This window comes from Lathyrus oleraceus, chromosome 5 (genome assembly GCF_024323335.1).
Source record: "Lathyrus oleraceus cultivar Zhongwan6 chromosome 5, CAAS_Psat_ZW6_1.0, whole genome shotgun sequence".
In the NCBI taxonomy this organism is placed as follows: Eukaryota; Viridiplantae; Streptophyta; class Magnoliopsida; order Fabales; family Fabaceae; genus Lathyrus; species Lathyrus oleraceus.
The window spans coordinates 494,057,086-494,082,485 of record NC_066583.1 but is presented as its reverse complement, the minus strand read 5'-3'; positions in this window follow the sequence as shown (position 1 = coordinate 494,082,485).

Genomic DNA, 25,400 nt, shown 5'->3' with positions numbered 1-25,400 from the left:
AGAAAAAAAGTCCTATTGATTTTAATTCCACTACTGTCATTATGTCTTCAAGCGTCTCATCTCCTGTTGTCGGATAGAAGTGATTGGCTTGTTCAGTCCTTGGAACTTGGTTGAAGCTGACTGAGAACGGGACATAGTCTTACGCTTTAATCCCTAATTTTTGCCTGGACCGCCTTTTCGGGTTTTCAGTCCACCAGGATACCCCTTTTTGCCCAAGCCGCCTTTTCAGGTTTTCGACTTGCCGGGTGTACGTTTTTATATGTTTATCCCTAATTTTTGCCCGAACCCTTTTAGTTCGCCGGGATGCCCTTACTTTTGCCTAGGTACGTCGACCTAGCGGGTCTCTTTTATGCGTAGTATTTTTTAACTATGTCAGCGTTCACAGGATGCGGGAGCTCTTCGCCATCCATTGTAGCAAGCATCATGGCTTCACCAGAGAATACCTTCTTAACTACAAATGGCCCTTCGTATGTGGGAGTCCATTTGCCTCTAGAATCGCCTTGTGGTAGAATGATACGCCTGATCACCAAGTCGCCGATTTGATACACCTGTCTCTCGACTCTTTTGTTAAATGCCTGGGTCATGCGCTTCTGATATGTCTGCCCATGACAAACAACCGCGAGTCTCTTCAATCAATCAAGTTTATCTGGTCAAGTCGAGTCTGAATCCACTCATCTTCATCTAAGCCCGCCTCTTTCATGATTCTTAGAGAGGGAATCTGGACTTCCATTGGTAAAACGGCTTCCATTCCGTAGACTAAAGAGAACGGAGTTGCCCCTGTCGAAGTGCGCACTGAAGTGCGATAACCGTGAAGAGCGAATGGTAACATCGCATGCCAGTCTTTGTACGTTACTGTCATCTTTTGTATGATCTTCTTGATATTCTTATTAGCAGCCTCCACGGCTTCGTTCATCTTTGGCCGGTACGGAGAGGAGTTATGGTGTTTTATTTTGAACTACGTGTAGAGTTCGGTAATCATCTTGTTGTTCAAATTAGTACCATTGTCAGTGATAACTCTTTCAGGAGACAGCAGGTTTCTCAAGTAGATATTTGATAGAATCCATCTTAGAAGTCAATAAAGTGGTATGATTCAACATATATTGTCTTAGTCGGCGAGCAGCCCAGGCCAAAGCACAACAAGCTTTCTCGAGCTGTGAGTATCTTGTTTCACAGTCGGTACCTTTTGCTAAGGCAGTGTATGACATGCTCTTTTCGACCAGACTTGTCATGTTGCCCCAGCACACCCTATTGAATTTTCTAACACGGTCACATACATGATTAAAGGTCTTCCTTCATCGGCAGACGATGCACTACTATATCAGTATCCAATCCGGGCATATCTTCATAAGACCAAGCAAAAATCTCCACGTAGTCATGTAACATCTGAATCAATCTTTCTTTGACACTGTTTTCCAAACCTGGTCCTATTTTGACTTCTTTCTTGTCTATTTCAGTACCCAGATTTGTAATTTCAATTGATTCCTCTCGCGGTTGTATGGTCTTTTCCTTTTGTAGTAACAGTCTGGCGAGTTCTCCAGGTACTTCACAATCTTCCTCACTTCTACCCTCGGCTTGGTAGATCGGATTTTCAAAGTCATAATGAACAGTAGCAGAGTCATTACCAACAGGATCCAGAGTGGATATGGATCGGCAAATTGTTACGTGAGTGTGTGCAAGAAAACATAGCTTGTTTGGAAAATGACAGGAAAGATAAAGAACACAATATTTGAATGCAAAAAGGTCCATTGATTTATTGAATATGAATATGCTTATGAAAATGACACAACCTTTAACAAAAATTTAATACATTAAAACAAGCAATAACAATTACTCCTGACTAAAGGAAATCAGGATAGTGTCTTCAGCCTCCCAATTGTCGAGTCTGTCACCAACTGTTGGGAAAATCCAGCTATCCAAGTCACAACCGTTATCAGCATCTTCTACAGCATTGACAGTCTTGTCATGATTAGGCAGAGGAGCAGAGATGTCATTAGGAATCTCCGGAGGATCAGAGGTAGTCGCCTGTATCTTTCCACTTCGAATGCCGCTTTCAACATGTTCACCCGTTAATATAAGTTCAGTGAAACCTGATGAGGAGCTTCGCAATAGATGGCTGTAGAATGGGCCAGTCAGTGTGCCCATGAACATGTCTACCAATTCCCGATCAGTCATAGGGGGTTTGACTCTGCCAGCCAAATCTCTCCATTTTTGAGCATATTCTTTGAAGCTTTCTTTAGATCCCATAGTCATATTCTGCAACTGTAGCCGAGTAGGTGCTAATTCAGAATTATACTGGTAATGCTTGTAGAAAGCTGTCGCTAAGTCAATCCAGGTGTGGATGTTAGAGCTCTCGAGCTGATAGTACCATTCTAACTGTATGCCAGACAAACTCTCTTGGAAGAAATGGATCCATAGTTTCCTATTAGTGGTATACGGCTGAATCTTTCTCACATAAGCTCTCAGATGCATCTGAGGACAAGATGCCCCATCGTATATAGTGAAAGTGGGGATCTTGAATTTGTGAGGAATGACCACATCAGAGACCAGTCCCAAGCTTTCGAAATCCAGACCGGGCGCCTTTTGACCCTCCATAGCTAGCATGCGTTCTTCCAGCAAGTTATACTTATCATCTCTTGGAGAGTACTGTTCATTTTCATGATCTTCATCGTCATCCTCAGGGTTGGAGAAATCAACATTCTCCTCTTCTGAATCCTTTTGAAGTCTGATCTTGACTCCCGCAGCCTGTCCTTTAAGCCTTCTTCCCGGGTTAATGTAACTCACAGGTTTCTTGTCTTTCTTCTCGAGCAATAGAGCCTTTAGTTCCTTCTGCCCCTTGGATAAGTTCAAGATCATCTCCTGGAGTTGAGCATTCTGAGTCTGGAGATCTTTGACGGCTTGTTCGAGGTCCATTTTTCTGTTTGCAGGAAAACCGTGAGAACACTGATCCCTTAGAATACCTGTTATGCAATGTATGAAATGTTTTCAAGGACTTTTGGAATCTAACTTTGCATAAACTACCAAAAAAGGAAACTTTTTTTTTTTTTTTTTTTTACGAAATAGAGCAAAGTTAAATCCCTAAGTCCTCGAAGTGGTTAGTTCAATGCCATGATGTTATGATGTTATGATGTTATGATGTTATGTAAATAACAAGCACAAGCAAGTCACACAACCATCATTCCTAAGTTTTAAGGCTTGCATGAGTTCCATAGGTAAGTACCCTCCCCACTGAAGTTTGGTTGGTTCAACCTGTCCTAGAATAGTAACCGGGTTCTAGAAGGATCTCAGATCATCGACCTTTCTTTAAGTCCACTTCAGTGCAACACCAAGTGGTTGACCGAAGCTTCCCTAAAGTCCAATCTCAAAGAGTGTAGTATCGAGTCTCAACCAACCCCAGTCGGAACCGAAGTCAGTTATCTCACTACTTTCTAATGGCCAGGATGAGTCAATTAGGGTTCTAAAGGTCTGGTTAATGCTTTGATGACACCACGCGGAAGCCAAATTTTTCCTCAAGTAACATGAGGAACATCAGGACAACCAAAGTATCACATTAACCGTAGCCATCATTTTAACCATTCCAGTATACGCCGGATAGTCGCGATGATCTATTGCTACTTACCTAAGGTACACTAGATCCGGGTGTAGGATCTTTCACTCAAAAATACCCAAGCAATCCCTTAAAAGTAAATCAGGCAATTTCGAATAAGTGATCTTGTTTTTTAAGGTAACCTCTCTTTGTCATTCCCCAGCAGAGTCGCCAGTTCTGTCATACGGTGAACTGACTTTGGGTGTTTTGCTTTTTATCGCAATGTCGCGGATAGCAAGAGTCGCCACCGACTTTTCTTTTATCCAATAAGGAAAGGTGGAAAAGAACAGGAAAGACCTCAATAGATTTTGGGTTCGGGAGGTACATTATACAAAGGGAAGGTATTAGCACCCTTTGTATCCATGGTTATCCATGGGCTCTTAATTGCTGGATCACTTATCTTTTTGTCTGAAAAAAGTGTTGGTGAATTGCTTAAAAAATGTTTGAAAGAGAGTTTAACTTTGTAATGATTCTCGTATGAATGTATACAAAGTATTTATCTCGTTTGATTTTGAAAATGGTTTAGAAAAATATAACTCGGTAATGATTCTAGTATGAATATATACCAAGTGGTGATCTTCTAGGATTTGTAAAGTGTAAAGTGTGAGGGGTGGAAAATGTTTTAGGTTATGATCCAGTAATCGAGAGTTATACCTTCCTAAGGTCGTTATGAACGTTTCCTATCCTTATGAGGGTAAAACTGTCCTTACTATTGAGAAGTAAGTAATTTTTTACCCTTTGGATGTAAAAGGGTCATCGTAGGGTCATCGATTGGTCATTGAAAGCAACAGTTGTAAGGATACCTTAGCATTCGGAGGGACGATCATCATTTAACCGTAGGCTACACCGAAGGGTCATCGAGGGACAAAATCGTATATTCGAAGGCAACATCCGAGGGACTATGATTTATTTATGATGATTTAACCGAAGGGTCTTTGCTAAGTGTATCCCTACATTCGCGGGACATGACCGTTATACCGTAATACCGTAGGGCAGCAAAGAGAGGTCCAAGATCACATATTTAAAGGCCATATTTTAAAGTCAATTAGGTGATTTAAAGTGAATCTCCACATTAAAATCAATACATTAAAATAATACATTAAAATTAATACATTAAAATTAACTAGGTAATTTAAGGTGAAACTCCACAAGGGTATCCCACAAATAAAGTGGAAGACCTAAACGGCAATCTTTTCCTGGGACATGTGAACCTTTGCAAAATTCAGCAAACGGGTTAGAATACCAAATCGGGGTGCAATCGAGGATTACACCGCAAAAGAAACACAGCAGCAAGAATGTCAGGCAAAACAGTGCATAATTACAATGGAATATATCAGACAAACATAGCATAGAACAAACGAAATATTAGCTACTGTCCCGTTCGCCTCTGCCTCGCCTAGCGAAGGCCTAGCGAATACTCGCTACATGCTCGCTTAGCGATGTGCTAGCGAGCGGCTGCGGGTTTTGAATTTCAGAACAGTACGACCTCCGCATGCTGCATGCCTCATGGTATTTAATTACAGAAACAGTATGGTTCAATATTCAGGATACTCAGGCATACTTAAGCTCACATGCAACATCTAATTACATATCCAAAAATTCAATTATGATGCATTATGTATTTAGAGATTACAAATTGGAAGCATAAGACAATAATGATACGCAAACCTGTTTGCAATGGAGTGGGAATGCTGAATTGGCAAGTCACTCTTGGTATCGGGTGGAGTTGGACGGCGGCAACGGCGGTGCGGATGAGCGGCCGTCAGGGTTTCTTCACTCCGACTTCTCTGAGCTAGGGTTTCTATGCCAGGGTTTCCGTCCTTTTTTCGTCCTCCTCCTTCTGTTTTCGTCCTCTTTTTCCTCCTCTTTTTCGTTACTGAAGTGCTAGTATTTATAATGCTCCTTTGATGACCTAATGGGCTCAGAATGAAGCCCGAAATTTTCTGTTGTCTGTCAGCTTCGCTAGGCGAGCGTGTAGCGAACGCGTAGCGAACGTTCGCTAGGCGAGCGTGTAGCGAACGTGTAGCGAACAGGTAGCGAACAGGTAGCGAACAGGTAGCGAACAGGCCAGTTTGGGCCATTTTCTGGATTGGGCCATTCGTGAGCTGGGCCTTTGTTCCTTTAAGATCAGTGTCATAAAAATGAGTCGGAATGCCCTGAAAAATGTCTTAAAATATTAATGGACAAATTTTGGGGTATGACAGATGTACCGTACAAGTCTGATAAATTTGGCCTGGGATTTAGCTCTGAAAAGGTAGTCAAGAGTCAGATTAATGCTGTAGAAGATGCTGACAGCGATTGCGACCTAGATAGCTGGATTTTCCCGACAATTGGGGATGGGCTCAATAATTGGAAGGCTGAAGACACTATCCCGATTTCCTTTAGTCAGGAGTAATTGTTATTGTCTATTTTAGTGTTGCAAATTTTTAATTTTTACAATTGAACTTCTTAAAGCATTGTGTCTATACCCGGGGCACAATAGCTAATTTGTTAAGGGTTTTGTCATTTTCATAAGCATATTCATATTCAATAAATCAATGGACCTTTTTTGCATTCAAATATTGCACTCTTTATCTTTCCAGTCATCTTCCAAACAAGCTATGTTTTCTTACACACACTCACGTAACGAATTGCAGATCCATACCCACTCTGGATCCTGTTGATAATAGTTCTACTACTGTTCATTATGACTTTGAAAATCCGATCTACCAAGCCGAGGATGGAAGTGAGGAAGATTGTGAAGTACCTGGAGAACTTGCCAGACTGTTACTGCAAGAAGAAAGGACTATACAGCCGCACGAGGAGTCAGTTGAAACTGTGAACCTGGGTACCGAAGTAGACAAGAAGGAAGTCAAAATAGGAGCAGGCTTGGAAAAAAGTGTCAAAGAAAGATTGATTCAGATGTTACGTGACTATGTAGAGATTTTTGCTTGGTCTTATGAAGACATGCCAGGACTGGATACTGATATAGTAGTGCATAGGCTGCCAATGAAGGAAGATTGTCGCCCTGTTAAGCAAAAGGTTCGTCGCATGCGTCCTGAAATGTCTGAGAAAATCAAAGCCGAGGTTATGAAACAATTTGATGCAGGTTTTCTGGCTGTTACTTCTTATCCTCAATGGGTTGCTAATGTGGTACCAGTACCAAAGAAGGATGGTAAGGTGCGAATGTGTGTGGATTACAGAGATTTGAATAAAGCAAGTCCCAAGGATGACTTTCCACTGCCACACATTGATGTTCTGGTAGATAACACCGCTCAACACAAAGTATTCTCATTCATGGATGGATTCTCAGGTTATAACCAGATTAAGATGGCACCCGAAGACATGGAGAAAACTACGTTTGTGACACAATGGGGCACTTTCTGTTATAAAGTAATTCCATTCGGTTTAAAGAAGGCAGGGGCAACATACCAGCGTGCTATGGTGGTTTTGTTCCATGATATGATCCATCACGAAATAGAAGTATATGTGGATGACATGATAGCCAGATCTCATACTGAAGAAGAACATCTTGATCATTTATACAAACTGTTCGAGAGGTTGAGCAAGTACAAGTTGAGATTGAACCCGAACAAATGCACCTTTGGAGTAAGATCCGGTAAACTCTTGGGCTTTATTGTCAGTGGTAAAGGAATTGAGGTTGACCCGGCTAAGGTGAGAGCTATTCAAGAAATTCCAGTTCCCCATACAGATAAAGAAGTCAGAGGTTTCTTGGGACGCTTGAATTACATTGCCCGATTTATCTCCCATTTGACTGCTACCTGCAAACCCATCTTCAAATTACTGAGGAAAAATCAAGAGATGATATGGAATGATGAATGTCAAGAAGCTTTTGACAAAATCAAGAAGTATCTCCAAGAACCTCCAGTTCTGATGCCACCAGTTGAAGGAAGACCTCTAATCATGTATTTGACCGTGTTAGAAAATTCAATGGGGTGTGTGTCGCATCGCGCGAAAAACCGGCGGGAAAAACAAGAACAACAGAGCCGCCACCGTGCGTTATTTATCCCAAAAGAGGGAAAGGAAACGCTCGAAGTAAACCTAGGAAAAGAACATGGTCTCGCGACCAAAGAGGATGGGTTCGGGAGTCGGTTATGCGAAGGGAAGGTATTAGCACCCCTACGCATCCGTAGTACTCTACGGGATCCACGCACACTAGAAAGGAAAATTGGTTGCTAAACACTGCTCAAATACTCACACACACTGGCTGAAAGAAACGAAAGAGACTGACTGAAACTGAACTCGGCAGGATGTCGCATCCTGGGCCTACTTAGTCTATCAGGCATAGACATCAGAGTCCAAGTAGTTCGGACTGGGGAGACGACACATGCTCGCTAGGATGTCGCATCCTATGCATACGTATCTTCTCGGACGAGAGAAGAATCAGAGCATTCGTAGCTCGGCTGACACGCACACAAACAAACAAGACACAGGCAAACGTGGAGCCCAACTGCCAATCACTGGACTTATGTCAGCATCCGAACCAAAAACACACGCAAAGAGGCAAACGTGGAGCCCAAATGCCAATCACTGGACTTACATTGACATCCGAACCTAAACACACGCACACTGGAACCCAAATGCCACTCGATGGACTTACATCGGCTTCCAAGCACACAACAACACAACAGATTGATAGGGAGTCGGGGACTCAGCCTATAACTGTCAAACACACAGAAACAGACAGCAAATGCTAAGGAGTCAGGGACTCGAGCCTAGCAAAGGTCAGACAACACACACAAAAGAAAGAAAAAGCGCCCGGAGAGATCAACTCAATCTCCTGCCTACATACTTCATCTGGTATGAAGATCAGGGCGATGTAGTTCCCCTACGCAGGGATAAAGGTCTAGCCTAACCAGATAACAGAGGGAGACACAACTCTAGGGAGACTACGACTCGAGCCTAGATGTTGTCATGCAAAATCAACCCTAAGTTATGGTTTTTAAGCTAAATGGCACAAGGGCCAACCTATCCTAAGCAGACACAGGAAAAAACAGGGTCTCGATTGCAACTAGGGCAAGAGAAAGGGGATATCTCAATCACAACAGGGGTGAGAGAAAAGAATTAGTGTTAGTGGTTAGTCAAACTCGACAAGACATCGCGTCTCGCGCCTACGTATCTCATCTGAACATGAGAATCAGAGTTGCCGTAGTTCGGCTAAACTATTCTAAGCATGGCTCACACAGGAAGCAAGCCACACAGACTTGACTTGCACAGGAAGCAAGTCAAGCACAACCTACCTTGCACAAGGGCAAGTCTAAACTAAGCCCAAGTGGCAAAGCAAACAAACACCATTGTTGTAGCTCCAAGTAGCAGCAGCACGAAATGATGTTACAGCACTGAAACAGGGTTCCAAACAAGCTCCAAATTGTTGGTAGATGATGGAAATACCAAGGGTTGCTCGTGTCTTTTGAAGATTTTGGCAGAATTTGCAAAGTGAGCAAAATGCAAAAGATGAGAGAATGAGAATTTCTGTTGTTTTTAGGCTGTGGCTAGGGTTGAGAAACTCAGAAAATGTGATTATATATGACTGTTTAAGGTTGCTTAATCACATGCTAAACTTGGTTAGCTTAAATGAAGTGAAATGCATTTTTACTAATTTGGCCAAAATGCAAATGGAGGTGGTATGATAGCAAGCTGCTCGAATTTTTGGGCCTTGGCAAGTCTCAAATGACAATTAAAACAATTTCCAAATGGCCAATTATGCTGAAAATGGATAAATCAAAAAGTCAACCATTGGTCAAACTTGAATTTTAATGAAACAAGTCAAAAAATGCCATTTTGATTGGCAAGTTTTTGGTGAATGATGAATGAATTTTTGGAAAGAGGGGATTAAATGGAGTTTGTAGGAAAAAACCCCATCAAATTTGGCCTTTTGGTTCATGAGATATGGCTTGTTGAAGTTCAAAAAAAATGTGAAAATGAAATGATCATATCTTGCAAACCATTCATGGGATTTGGGTGTTCTTGGACTTTTTGAAAATGGGAGAACAAGATCTTCAACTTTCATGTTGGGCAAAAATTCATTTGAAGCTTGTATCATGATGCAAGTTGAGGATCAAGAAGTTTCCATTTTTGGCAGTTAAAATTACAGGTCTAGTTTCTATTTTTGGAAATTTTCTGATTGGCCTCAAATTCTTCAATGATGTTGTTTGCCATGATACATGAGGCCTATTAGGACATGAATAAGCTCTCTCAAACCATTTCCATCCATCAAAACCATAGAATCAACCACAGTTGACCAACTTTGACTTTCTAGGGCTTCTGACTGACTGTGCACTGACTGATGGCTTCTGAACATCCAACCCTTGGCCTAAACACTTCAAATGGACCTCCAAGTCATGTGAACTTGTTGGACAAACCCTAGGGCCTTGGCTCCTTGAGAAACACCTTTGCTTGATTGGTGGACTGATCTCCTGATCAGTTTGACCTAATTTCTTGCTTGCTTGCTCTTGAGGCAACTGGGGACAATGCAATGCTATGCAATGGACCATGATATGATAAGACCTAATATGAAATGGTATGTACAATGATAGGTGCAAATTTGAGGTGCTACAGCTGCCCCTATTCAATCAGCTGGGAACCCGAACGGATGATAGCAATTGCTGTCAGACTTTCAGGGTAAACAGGGATTGAATACAAAAGAACCGTAGAAATTTGCACCGACTGCAGAAATAAAAACAATGCCTGTCAGGATCGGCAAAGGAAAAGAGTCTTGAAAGAAAGATCCCGTTTGGAACGGAAAGAAAAGAAATCGGCCTGAATACCGAAACAGAAACGTCGACCTGGATACCAAAATAAATGGTAACACAGGGATAACCAAAGACTGAGCGATGTAAGTACATCGACCTGATCGTCGGAAACTTCTTCGGTCTGAACACCGGAAAGACATAAGTACATCGACCTGATCGTCGGAAACTTCTTCGGTCTGAACACCGGAAAGACATAAGTACATCGACCTGATCGTCGGAAACTTCTTCGGTCTGAACACCGGAAAGACATAAGTACATCGACCTGATCGTCGGAAACTTCTTCGGTCTGAACACCGGAAAATTGGTCTGGGTGCCACGGATACAGAGTTGTAGGTATGAAACAGGTGACTGACCAAAGCGTGAATTGGTTTGTGTTCCAAAACACTCAACATCCTGAAGAGGGCTAGAAAAGCATTCGATTCTACAAGGAATACGAATCTTACTCGACCGGGGAGGACGACTTCGACCCAAGAGCGCATGAGACATATTATCTATAGCCGTCAAAACGTAGATAATAAACTCGCATGGAAGATTATCCATAACCGTTTGTAGGTTGTTAGATGGATAAACGACCGAAAACATCCTGAAGAGAGCAAAGGCAAACTTGTTAAAGGATGAACATTCGATTCCTCAAGGAATACGAATCTTACTCTACTGGTGATAACAATCAAAAGATTGACCAAAGAGTGCATGAGATGTATTATCTATAGCCGTCAAAACGTAGATAATGAACTCGCATGGAAGATTATCCATAACCGTTTGTAGGTTGTTAAACGGATAAACGACCGAAAAGAAAGGCATCTGGGTACCAGGCTAGGTATGCAAAAGATGACCAATCAAAAGAGGATAAAGTTGCTGACTCGGAGCAAGTATCCAAAAAGAGAGGGTGAAGACCCAATGGGGACAATACTGCTTGATCAAGACCAGTATCCAAAGGGGAAAAGAATATCAATACTGCAAACTTGGCATTGATAACTGCAAAGAGGGGATTACATCTACTGGTTTGTAGGCAGAAAACCACAGAAAAGGCAACCAGTCATCGATAGGATGAGCACACAGGGTTAACTCTGATAGGGGATGAAAAAGTGGGATTTTACAACTACCAGCTAGTGGGTAGGAAACCACAAAGATAGGACTTACAGCTACCGGTTTGTAGGTAGAGGCCAACAAGATCTGCTGAGAGACAGAGTGAGAAAAAGGATTTACAACTACCAGCTAGTGGGTAGAAGATCGTAAAGATAGGACTTACAGCTACCGGTTTGTAGGTAGAGGCCCACAACCAAAATGAACCACAAAGGTTACCTCCGCTAGGGGAGAACATGGAGTTTACATCTACCGGTTTGTAAGTAGAAGACCACAAAGATAGGACTTACAGCTACCGGTTTGTAGGTAGAGGCCCATAAAAATTCCGTTGAGGGTAAGATGAATTTATGCCCCAGGGAGGTACAGAAGACAGCCAATTCAGGATCGATCCAAAAAGGCAGACTGAAACAAGACCCATCCTAATGAGGAAAGAACTCAATAGGGAAAGCCCATCCCAATGTGTGTTGGGAGAGAACGGAAGCAACCGTCATCCACGAGGACGTATCTCAGTGGGGAAATGGAAAGAAAGGATAGACACTTTCTGCTTAAGGGGTTGGCTCTACATGGAGAGATCAGACACACCCATATTTATTTGAGAAAAACTACTGGAGAGATTTGTATCACCAAATAGCAGGAGGCAAACATCAACAGATACACGGCAACAGCTGCAACATGAGTACCTGGATGTTATGATTATGCATGTATGTATTATACCTAAAATGTATGATGAATGCTGATAAACAGACATGTTCAACACGCAGGTCCGGGGATCAACCACCCTGAAAATCAGAAACACCGAGAAGCCACCAGATCTCTGATGAGAAATACAAAGGCATTGATAAAGCTCCTCATGCCAACAACTCCACTGAGGGATCTAACTGATGACCTGATAGAGTACTGGGATGTAAATACTGAATCTTCAAGGAAGAGCACCCATGCTGGGGGGTGATAGGAAGACTGCTATGCTGGAGAGAGGATAGTTGAAGTCTTCAATAAACGTTCTGCCTGGGAACTGGCTCATAAACTTGCAAACTTGCTAGGGATGCCCCACAATAGGGTTCAAACAGCACTCTATTGGGGGTGCCCCACCATAGGTGTTAACAGGGACTTGGAAGAAAAATCTGCACTGCCGGGGTATGAAGATGAACAACTTCAACCAACACTACTCTGAGCAAACTTGCTGAAGAGAGACCATACGAGGTTCTGCAGGACAAAGATACAGTCATGCTCGAGATACGAACAATCGTCTTACCTGTTGGTAATCATACCACTCTCGGGAGAGCACTATGGGTTTCTTAAGTATCCTTTCATCATTGTGAATGTTCACCTTGTTAAAGAACAGATTTTGAAAAGTTTGTTTATTTTGAAAACAATGATACTTTATCAATTAAAACATGCAAAACATTTGTTGAGTTAAAACAAAATAAGAGTGCAAATAATGGATAAAAGCTCGAATTGATATAATGGAATGGTAGTCTGCAAAGGGCGAGACTCCATAGAGTTGTACAAGTTTGAAACCAGTGATATATATTGGAGGGGGCTACATTGAACATAGTGACCCTTTCTCTACCATTCTGAATTTCGATGTATTCGGAGCTTCGGTCGACGATGCATCGAGAATTCCTGGCGGATGACAGATATAGAACACGGTCTTGTCAAGATGTAGTTACTTGCCAAATCCCTAATTCTTGCCTAGATTTCCCCAGTGTGAGGTGTTCAATCTAGCGGGATGTAAATTCTCTTTTCAATGTCTCTAACTTTTGCCTGGATCGCCCTTTCGGGTTTTCAATCCACCGAGACGCTCCTTTTTGCCTAAGTCGCCCTTTGGGGTGTTCGACTTAGCGAGCTTTTGTTGTTTTTTTTGTTTTTGTTTTTAGGCGAAGTATTTCTTGACTGCATCAGAATTCACAGGACGAGTGAACTTCTTTATCCATTGTAGTAAGTGTTAGAACATCGCCTGAAAAGGCTCTCTTGACAACGTACGGACGTTCATAGTTTGTAGAGTTCACTTGCCCCTGGAATCAGGCGTGAAAGGCAAGACTTTCCTGAGCACGAGGTCATACGAGGCTTGACCTTCTCTTTGAATGCTTTCGTCACTCTCTGCTGATATGACTGACCATGACACATGGCAGTCGATCTCTTCTTTTGATTGAATTTAGCATCAGCCAACTTGGGACTTTGAGGGTGCTATATTTCTTTTGTTTTTTCTTCTTTTTTTTTTCCTCTCTTTTGATTTATTTTTTTATTTTTTTTCGATGCCCCAGTTGGCTGTTCTGCTGATTCTCGAGATACAGCTGCGTGATCTTCTTTTCTTGCTCAATAAGTCGGGAAATCTCGTCGGGAATCCCTTCAACATCATCTTCTTCTGCTTCGAATACAAGGATTCAAAATTGGGAGATGGCGTTGGACCATTATGTTCAATGGGTTTGAGAAACAACCTGCATAATGATTTTGATATGAAAAGCTTTTTGGAAATCAAACAAAACAATCGTTATGCAGATGAAAAGATTGCTTTTATTCTTGTTTTTAGGTTTTTTTTGTGATCACCAATTTCATGCAAAAGCGAAAATGGAAAATAATTGGAAAAACAAATGCTCAACATGTATTTATTTGAATGAAAATATCATTGCACAAAATGCTGCCAACAATGTCATCACTTCTCCTTTTGGCATGGGAGAAGGGTTTTTAAACAAAGTGAAAAGACTCTGACTTATAAACAACTGTAGGAACGCCCACAGTGACCCAATTGTGATAAATCCCACCAGGGATGACAACTGTCAGTATCCTTTGCATCAGCAACTTCTGCTTTTGAACAACCCTCTTCAATGAAGACCTCAGAAGAACAAACAAACACCGACAGCCCGAGACTTTGTTATCTTCAAACTTGATTAGCACTGGGACCCAAGTCCTCCAGGATAAGAACACCTGACCTCACGAGATCTTGAACCTTCATCTTCAGCTGAAAGCAGCTATCCACATCATGACCAGGCGCACCCGAATGATACACACACTGCTGTTCAGGCCTATACCACCACCGAGGGTTGACGGGTATGGGCGGCGGGTCTCTGGGAGTGATCAGGTTTCGCTCTATCAGAGTGGGATACAGTTCGGCGTAGGACATGGGGATTGGATAAAAAATGATCTTCTTCCTCTCATTACTTGTACCAGCTTGATTATCCACTGGAGGCTGGGAAGCCTGTTGCTGAGGACGAGGTTGTGGCGCCTGATACTGCTGAGTTGGTCTTCTCGGCTGTTGTTGAGTTCGAGTTGCCGGAATAGTCACAGCAGCGACTTGCCGATACTGTCCTCTGTTCATACTCCTCCGACGGTGTACAACATTTGTTTCACCCTCTCCTCTTCTGGGTGCCCCAGGGGATGGCTTCTTAGCACTTGGATAACTTGAAGAGCCAGGATCTTGTATCCTTCCTGCTTTGATAAGGCTTTCAGTTCTCTCCCCACAGACAACGACATCTGAAAAGCTACTGAACGGGCAGCTTCCCAAGCGGTCCATGAACACACCTTGCAAGGTTCCAATGAACATGTCAGTCAGCTCTCTCTCTAACATCGGAGGTTGCACTCTGGCGGCTAGCTCACGCCATCTCTGAGCATACTCTTTGAAACTCTCCTTATCTTTCTGATACAAGCTCTGTAACTGAGTTCGACTCGGCGCCATGTCCATATTATGCTTGTATTGCCTTAGGAAGGCCTCACCCAGATCTTTCCAACTTCTGACTGATTCTCGCTTCAGATCCATGTACCACTCCAAAGACGCTCCAGACAGACTGTCTTGGAAAAAGTACATCCACATCTTTTCATCATCAGTGTAAGCAGAAATCTTCCTGAAGTACGCCTGCACATGGGTGCGAGGACAGGAGGTGCCATTATATTTGTCTAAAGAGGGCGCTTTGAACTTGTAGGGGATCTTCAACCCTTCCACCAGACCCATATCTGTTACATCAAACCCAAGGGAGTTCTGACATTCCATGGCTCGGATTTTCTCAGCAAGAGCATCCACTTTTCTATCCCTTTCTTCAGTTCTCACAACGTCATTGTCCTCACTGAGGAGAGTAAACATGTCTTCCTGTCTGTCAATAGGTGAAGCAGGATGAAGAATTGGAGCCCTGGTAGCTCTGACATTGACCTCTGCAGCAAGAGGCTGACCATTGATTCTGATACCCCTGAGTTCATTCTCAACGGCATAGTCGTTAGTGGGAGCAGCAACATGAATAGTCTCAGGGACCTGGGTAGGTGCAGCAACAGGCGAAGCACGGTTGAATGTCTGAAGTACGGACTCTTGTCTCTGAACCAAGGCTCTAAGCTCTTCCTGACCTTGGGCAACTCCTTGCATCATGTTCATGAACTGGGCCATGTTCGCCCTCATCTCAGCCAACTCAGTCTGAACCTGATCCATACTTCTCTGTTGATTGAGTCTGGTTGAATACCGGTGTGGTCTTCGATCAGCTATCCTGTCTGACAAAGGAACCGGAGTAAGAAGTCTTATCCCCAAACATGTCTGTAATGCAAGGGTGATATGTGCATGATATGCGTATGATGCGGATGCTTATTTTATCATGAATGATCCTGGAGAGGATATGAGTATGCGAGTTAACTTTTTTCTTTCATGCATTACTATTTTTTGAAAATAAACATGCTATGATGCAAATGATGGAGCCAAGACTGGCAGGCTATGCATCTCTGAACACAAGGTCAAAGGTCCGGCTTGAACTCGGAGTTGCAATCCTTCTGAACCCCAAAGTCAACTAGTCAACTGTCATCTGAAATCCTCTGAGGAACCAAGAGTCACTGAGCACTGAGTCACCAACAGTCACCATCAGTCACCAACAGTCACCAACTGTACCTGTTTGATCATCCCTCCCCGCTCGCGGGTGTCGTCTAGGCCAGGGTAAAGTCGAGAGAAACGCAGCATACATAACCTTTCGCAGGATATCATCATATACACACCCGAAGTATGTTACGATAATATCCCACCAGGGTCTGAACTGCTCGTGATGTCAATGTTCCGCTAAGTGGCGCATGCCACCCGCTTCCCATGAATCACTCTATTCCTAGGGTTCCTAGATTTCACTCATAGCCTGGGTATTGGGCCTTTTACCTCGAGTAATCCCCCAAACAGAGAAACACAGCCTCAAAGCAGATGAGTATGAATGAATGAATGCAAACATAAGTGTACACAATAAATGCAAACAGTAAATGTACATATATACAATGAATGCAATAAAATACAACAAGCAGAAAGCAACCAAAACCCTAATCCTAGAGAGCGCTAGGAGAGACTCGCTCAGGGAAGATGGACCAGCAGAGGTCAACTTCTCTCAGTCCCCAGCAGAGTCGCCAGCTGTCGCATCGCGCGAAAAACCGGCGGGAAAAACAAGAACAACAGAGCCGCCACCGTGCGTTATTTATCCCAAAAGAGGGAAAGGAAACGCTCGAAGTAAACCTAGGAAAAGAACATGGTCTCGCGACCAAAGAGGATGGGTTCGGGAGTCGGTTATGCGAAGGGAAGGTATTAGCACCCCTACGCATCCGTAGTACTCTACGGGATCCACGCACACTAGAAAGGAAAATTGGTTGTTAAACACTGCTCAAATACTCACACACACTGGCTGAAAGAAACGAAAGAGACTGACTGAAACTGAACTCGGCAGGATGTCGCATCCTGGGCCTACTTAGTCTATCAGGCATAGACATCAGAGTCCAAGTAGTTCGGACTGGGGAGACGACACATGCTCGCTAGGATGTCGCATCCTATGCATACGTATCTTCTCGGACGAGAGAAGAATCAGAGCATTCGTAGCTCGGCTGACACGCACACAAACAAACAAGACACAGGCAAACGTGGAGCCCGACTGCCAATCACTGGACTTATGTCAGCATCCGAACCAAAAACACACGCAAAGAGGCAAACGTGGAGCCCAAATGCCAATCACTGGACTTACATTGACATCCGAACCTAAACACACGCACACTGGAACCCAAATGCCACTCGATGGACTTACATCGGCTTCCAAGCACACAACAACACAACAGATTGATAGGGAGTCGGGGACTCAGCCTATAACTGTCAAACACACAGAAATAGACAGCAAATGCTAAGGAGTCAGGGACTCGAGCCTAGCAAAGGTCAGACAACACACACAAAAGAAAGAAAACGCGCCCGGAGAGATCAGCTCAATCTCCTGCCTACATACTTCATCTGGTATGAAGATCAGGGCGATGTAGTTCCCCTACGCAGGGATAAAGGTCTAGCCTAGCCAGATAACAGAGGGAGACACAACTCTAGGGAGACTACGACTCGAGCCTAGATGTTGTCATGCAAAATCAACCCTAAGTTATGGTTTTTAAGCTAAATGGCACAAGGGCCAACCTATCCTAAGCAGACACAGGAAAAAACAGGGTCTCGATTGCAACTAGGGCAAGAGAAAGGGGATATCTCAATCACAACAGGGGTGAGAGAAAAGAATTAGTGTTAGTGGTTAGTCAAACTCGACAAGACATCGCGTCTCGCGCCTACGTATCTCATCTGAACATGAGAATCAGAGTTGCCGTAGTTCGGCTAAACTATTCTAAGCATGGCTCACACAGGAAGCAAGCCACACAGACTTGACTTGCACAGGAAGCAAGTCAAGCACAACCTACCTTGCACAAGGGCAAGTCTAAACTAAGCCCAAGTGGCAAAGCAAACAAACAACAATCACAAGAAGCACACACTATATGCATACAAGAGGCTCACACAAGGGTTAGGCACTAGGGCCAACTGGAATAGGGTCAGAAGTTGCTCTTAACCTTGCCATTGAGAGGCTAAGGTGAAGCAGATGAAAGGAGATGAGGGGTGTGCCTCATTGCTCTTATCCCTGGCCAGGGAGAGCATTTGACAAGAATGTGTGGGTTCAGAAAGTGGGAACCCTTCTACACATTTGATACTGACTCAACTGTGCAATTGCACAAGATCTTGGGTTTTTATCTGAAATGCATCAACACAGTGGTGTGAGCAAAACAGAAGACACACTGAATAGCAGGGGATAGGTTGCTTATCCCTTGGTTCTACCAATTGCCTCTTCACTTAGGAGGTCTTTGACTCTGTACAAGGACAAATTAAACATACACAAGCATTGCCTCTTAAGGAGGACTTCAGACAGTTTGCCCGGCCAAATAACAGGCCGGGTCTCCAGACTACATGAAGAAGAAGTAATTATACCTCAAGCAAGTTGCTAAAAAGCAAAGCAAAGCAAGTTCAAAGAACTTAAGCAACTAAGGGTACCTGAAAAAGTCAAACTAATCAGTAAACAGTTCACAAACAAAACAGAAGAAAACAGACACCAATAGGTAATCAGAAGCAAATGGATGTGCAAGGCACAAGACTTAGGCATGTGAGCCAAGTCACCTACAAAACAAGCAAAGTTAAACAATGCTATTCAAGCAAACTCAAAAAAAAGAAATTGATCTCAACGGTCACTTGGGGTTCAACCTGAAAACATAAACTCAACAGTAAGCAACTGGACCACTAGGGCAAGCCTAGGGTCAAAAGAGAATGAAAAAGTCAAAACAGCAAAGAAAAGTCAACCAAAGTCAAGTTCAAACATTTAGGAAGCAATTACAATTGGATTCATATTCATATCATGCATCATCATCATTTCACAAACCACAGAAGGCAAGGCATGGCAAATGAAAGCACAAAGAAGTCAACAGAATGACTTGCATCAAAAGTCAACCCAAACATTTTCAAAAATCATGAAATAATTCATACTCAATCCTAACATCCAGCATGGTAAGCATGTCAAATTTCATTGCATTTGGATAAGTGGAAGGCAGCCAATTAAAATCAAGAAGTCAACACAATTTCAAGTAAGCACAAGGGAGTCAAACAATCATGGGTTAACTTCAAAAAATCACAACTAAATGAAAACAGATGAGAAATGAATGGGATCAATACCAATGTAAAGCTCAAGATGTCTAGTATGCACATATGAAATTTCATGACCATACAATAAGATATGAGAATTTCCCAAATGAAATGGCAAGAAATGTCACACAAAGTCAACAATTGACTAGGCAGGGAAGAAAAATCTCAAACAAAAAGGAAATGGCTCAAATAAATCCAAGAAAATTCACAAGTCAACTAGACATATGAAATGAGGTTCATGCAAAATTTGGGGTCAATTGGAGGCCAGGAAGCAAGTCAACAAAATTCATGGAAATGCACATTCATGGTGTGACACCAAATGTAACACCTTACTTCAAAAAATCAAAGCTCTCAATCCACATATGATAAAATCATGAAATTTATACCAAAATAAGCATGGATGAATGTAGATTGTGCACAAAAAATTTCAACTCAAATGGATGCAACATGAGTATTTCACAATGGTTTTGGCAACATGTACAAGATATGGTCACATTACATAAACCCTAAGGCCATTTAAAAACCAATGATTCAAAAAATCAATAAAATAATGATAAAAAACTAGACAATCTCATGATCATGATGCAAAAATTCCCACTGGATTTGGAATTGAAATGAATTAGAAATGATTTTTGCAAGTTGAATGAACAAATGGAATATTCATGTGAAATTAAATGAAATAATATGGATTTAATTATGAAGCGGATGGCATATTGGTAATATTGGGGATCACTTATCAAAACGACAGCGCTTAGGGCTAACCAGCGGAATGTTGTGATTGGTGCATGTGTGAATAGTGCCATGCAGCGTGTGAAAATGCAGATTTCTGGGCAAATGCATAAAGGGATTAGGGTTTATCACACAAACAACAACTTCATCTCCTTCAAATCGTGTTTCCAAAGATTTTTCCCAGAATGACAAATTAAATACGCAGACATGTTCATACAAGCATGGTAAGTAACAATCCAACACCAATTTCCATCAAAACATCACATATATCCCGAATCGAGCAAAAGAAATATGAACATCAAACTTTGTTCATGAATGAAACTCTCCAGAAATGGACAATGGGCATACCAATAGAAGCATTAGAGCATGGTAAAGACAAATCTATCATCAGTTTTCATGGAAACATGCTGTGGAAAGAGAATCGATCAAAAAAACATATGAACACAAAACTTCATTCTCAGATTTCTCATGCATTTCTCAATCATTTTAAGTGGTTCAACTTGCAATAGACTCAGCATAACAAGACCTACATTAAGCATGTTGTAGTTTGGCAAATGGAGGAGATCGAAACTTACTTGATTCTGAAGCAAAGTTAAGATGCAGTGGTTATTTGTATGTTTCAAACTCCAACAGACCCTCCTTATGCCTTGGTATGGTGGATACTTGAGGTAATCGAGCTCAGCAAGGCTTGGGGATGTCCAAATCAGATTTCACCATTGTTGTAGCTCCAAGTAGCAGCAGCACGAAATGATGTTACAGCACTGAAACAGGGTTCCAAACAAGCTCCAAATTGTTGGTAGATGATGGAAATACCAAGGGTTGCTCGTGTCTTTTGAAGATTTTGGCAGAATTTGCAAAGTGAGCAAAATGCAAAAGATGAGAGAATGAGAATTTCTGTTGTTTTTAGGCTGTGGCTAGGGTTGAGAAACTCAGAAAATGTGATTATATATGACTGTTTAAGGTTGCTTAATCACATGCTAAACTTGGTTAGCTTAAATGAAGTGAAATGCATTTTTACTAATTTGGCCAAAAATGCAAATGGAGGTGGTATGATAGCAAGCTGCTCGAATTTTTGGGCCTTGGCAAGTCTCAAATGACAATTAAAACAATTTCCAAATGGCCAATTATGCTGAAAATGGATAAATCAAAAAGTCAACCATTGGTCAAACTTGAATTTTAATGAAACAAGTCAAAAAATGCCATTTTGATTGGCAAGTTTTTGGTGAATGATGAATGAATTTTTGGAAAGAGGGGATTAAATGGAGTTTGTAGGAAAAAACCCCATCAAATTTGGCCTTTTGGTTCATGAGATATGGCTTGTTGAAGTTCAAAAAAAATGTGAAAATGAAATGATCATATCTTGCAAACCATTCATGGGATTTGGGTGTTCTTGGACTTTTTGAAAATGGGAGAACAAGATCTTCAACTTTCATGTTGGGCAAAAATTCATTTGAAGCTTGTATCATGATGCAAGTTGAGGATCAAGAAGTTTCCATTTTTGGCAGTTAAAATTACAGGTCCAGTTTCTATTTTTGGAAATTTTCTGATTGGCCTCAAATTCTTCAATGATGTTGTTTGCCATGATACATGAGGCCTATTAGGACATGAATAAGCTCTCTCAAACCATTTCCATCCATCAAAACCATAGAATCAACCACAGTTGACCAACTTTGACTTTCTAGGGCTTCTGACTGACTGTGCACTGACTGATGGCTTCTGAACATCCAACCCTTGGCCTAAACACTTCAAATGGACCTCCAAGTCATGTGAACTTGTTGGACAAACCCTAGGGCCTTGGCTCCTTGAGAAACACCTTTGCTTGATTGGTGGACTGATCTCCTGATCAGTTTGACCTAATTTCTTGCTTGCTTGCTCTTGAGGCAACTGGGGACAATGCAATGCTATGCAATGGACCATGATATGATATGACCTAATATGAAATGGTATGTACAATGATAGGTGCAAATTTGAGGTGCTACAGCTGCCCCTATTCAATCAGCTGGGAACCCGAACGGATGATAGCAATTGCTGTCAGACTTTCAGGGTAAACAGGGATTGAATACAAAAGAACCGTAGAAATTTGCACCGACTGCAGAAATAAAAACAATGCCTGTCAGGATCGGCAAAGGAAAAGAGTCTTGAAAGAAAGATCCCGTTTGGAACGGAAAGAAAAGAAATCGGCCTGAATACCGAAACAGAAACGTCGACCTGGATACCAAAATAAATGGTAACACAGGGATAACCAAAGACTGAGCGATGTAAGTACATCGACCTGATCGTCGGAAACTTCTTCGGTCTGAACACCGGAAAGACATAAGTACATCGACCTGATCGTCGGAAACTTCTTCGGTCTGAACACCGGAAAGACATAAGTACATCGACCTGATCGTCGGAAACTTCTTCGGTCTGAACACCGGAAAGACATAAGTACATCGACCTGATCGTCGGAAACTTCTTCGGTCTGAACACCGGAAAATTGGTCTGGGTGCCACGGATACAGAGTTGTAGGTATGAAACAGGTGACTGACCAAAGCGTGAATTGGTTTGTGTTCCAAAACACTCAACATCCTGAAGAGGGCTAGAAAAGCATTCGATTCTACAAGGAATACGAATCTTACTCGACCGGGGAGGACGACTTCGACCCAAGAGCGCATGAGACATATTATCTATAGCCGTCAAAACGTAGATAATAAACTCGCATGGAAGATTATCCATAACCGGTTTGTAGGTTGTTAGATGGATAAACGACCGAAAACATCCTGAAGAGAGCAAAGGCAAACTTGTTAAAGGATGAACATTCGATTCCTCAAGGAATACGAATCTTACTCTACTGGTGATAACAATCAAAAGATTGACCAAAGAGTGCATGAGATGTATTATCTATAGCCGTCAAAACGTAGATAATGAACTCGCATGGAAGATTATCCATAACCGTTTGTAGGTTGTTAAACGGATAAACGACCGAAAAGAAAGGCATCTGGGTACCAGGCTAGGTATGCAAAAGATGACCAATCAAAAGAGGATAAAGTTGCTGACTCGGAGCAAGTATCCAAAAAGAGAGGGTGAAGACCCAATGGGGACAATACTGCTTGATCAAGACCAGTATCCAAAGGGGAAAAGAATATCAATACTGCAAACTTGGCATTGATAACTGCAAAGAGGGGATTACATCTACTGGTTTGTAGGCAGAAAACCACAGAAAAGGCAACCAGTCATCGATAGGATGAGCACACAGGGTTAACTCTGATAGGGGATGAAAAAGTGGGATTTTACAACTACCAGCTAGTGGGTAGGAAACCACAAAGATAGGACTTACAGCTACCGGTTTGTAGGTAGAGGCCAACAAGATCTGCTGAGAGACAGAGTGAGAAAAAGGATTTACAACTACCAGCTAGTGGGTAGAAGATCGTAAAGATAGGACTTACAGCTACCGGTTTGTAGGTAGAGGCCCACAACCAAAATGAACCACAAAGGTTACCTCCGCTAGGGGAGAACATGGAGTTTACATCTACCGGTTTGTAAGTAGAAGACCACAAAGATAGGACTTACAGCTACCGGTTTGTAGGTAGAGGCCCATAAAAATTCCGTTGAGGGTAAGATGAATTTATGCCCCAGGGAGGTACAGAAGACAGCCAATTCAGGATCGATCCAAAAAGGCAGACTGAAACAAGACCCATCCTAATGAGGAAAGAACTCAATAGGGAAAGCCCATCCCAATGTGTGTTGGGAGAGAACGGAAGCAACCGTCATCCACGAGGACGTATCTCAGTGGGGAAATGGAAAGAAAGGATAGACACTTTCTGCTTAAGGGGTTGGCTCTACATGGAGAGATCAGACACACCCATATTTATTTGAGAAAAACTACTGGAGAGATTTGTATCACCAAATAGCAGGAGGCAAACATCAACAGATACACGGCAACAGCTGCAACATGAGTACCTGGATGTTATGATTATGCATGTATGTATTATACCTAAAATGTATGATGAATGCTGATAAACAGACATGTTCAACACGCAGGTCCGGGGATCAACCACCCTGAAAATCAGAAACACCGAGAAGCCACCAGATCTCTGATGAGAAATACAAAGGCATTGATAAAGCTCCTCATGCCAACAACTCCACTGAGGGATCTAACTGATGACCTGATAGAGTACTGGGATGTAAATACTGAATCTTCAAGGAAGAGCACCCATGCTGGGGGGTGATAGGAAGACTGCTATGCTGGAGAGAGGATAGTTGAAGTCTTCAATAAACGTTCTGCCTGGGAACTGGCTCATAAACTTGCAAACTTGCTAGGGATGCCCCACAATAGGGTTCAAACAGCACTCTATTGGGGGTGCCCCACCATAGGTGTTAACAGGGACTTGGAAGAAAAATCTGCACTGCCGGGGTATGAAGATGAACAACTTCAACCAACACTACTCTGAGCAAACTTGCTGAAGAGAGACCATACGAGGTTCTGCAGGACAAAGATACAGTCATGCTCGAGATACGAACAATCGTCTTACCTGTTGGTAATCATACCACTCTCGGGAGAGCACTATGGGTTTCTTAAGTATCCTTTCATCATTGTGAATGTTCACCTTGTTAAAGAACAGATTTTGAAAAGTTTGTTTATTTTGAAAACAATGATACTTTATCAATTAAAACATGCAAAACATTTGTTGAGTTAAAACAAAATAAGAGTGCAAATAATGGATAAAAGCTCGAATTGATATAATGGAATGGTAGTCTGCAAAGGGCGAGACTCCATAGAGTTGTACAAGTTTGAAACCAGTGATATATATTGGAGGGGGCTACATTGAACATAGTGACCCTTTCTCTACCATTCTGAATTTCGATGTATTCGGAGCTTCGGTCGACGATGCATCGAGAATTCCTGGCGGATGACAGATATAGAACACGGTCTTGTCAAGATGTAGTTACTTGCCAAATCCCTAATTCTTGCCTAGATTTCCCCAGTGTGAGGTGTTCAATCTAGCGGGATGTAAATTCTCTTTTTCAATGTCTCTAACTTTTGCCTGGATCGCCCTTTCGGGTTTTCAATCCACCGAGACGCTCCTTTTTGCCTAAGTCGCCCTTTGGGGTGTTCGACTTAGCGAGCTTTTGTTGTTTTTTTTGTTTTTGTTTTTAGGCGAAGTATTTCTTGACTGCATCAGAATTCACAGGACGAGTGAACTTCTTTATCCATTGTAGTAAGTGTTAGAACATCGCCTGAAAAGGCTCTCTTGACAACGTACGGACGTTCATAGTTTGTAGAGTTCACTTGCCCCTGGAATCAGGCGTGAAAGGCAAGACTTTCCTGAGCACGAGGTCATACGAGGCTTGA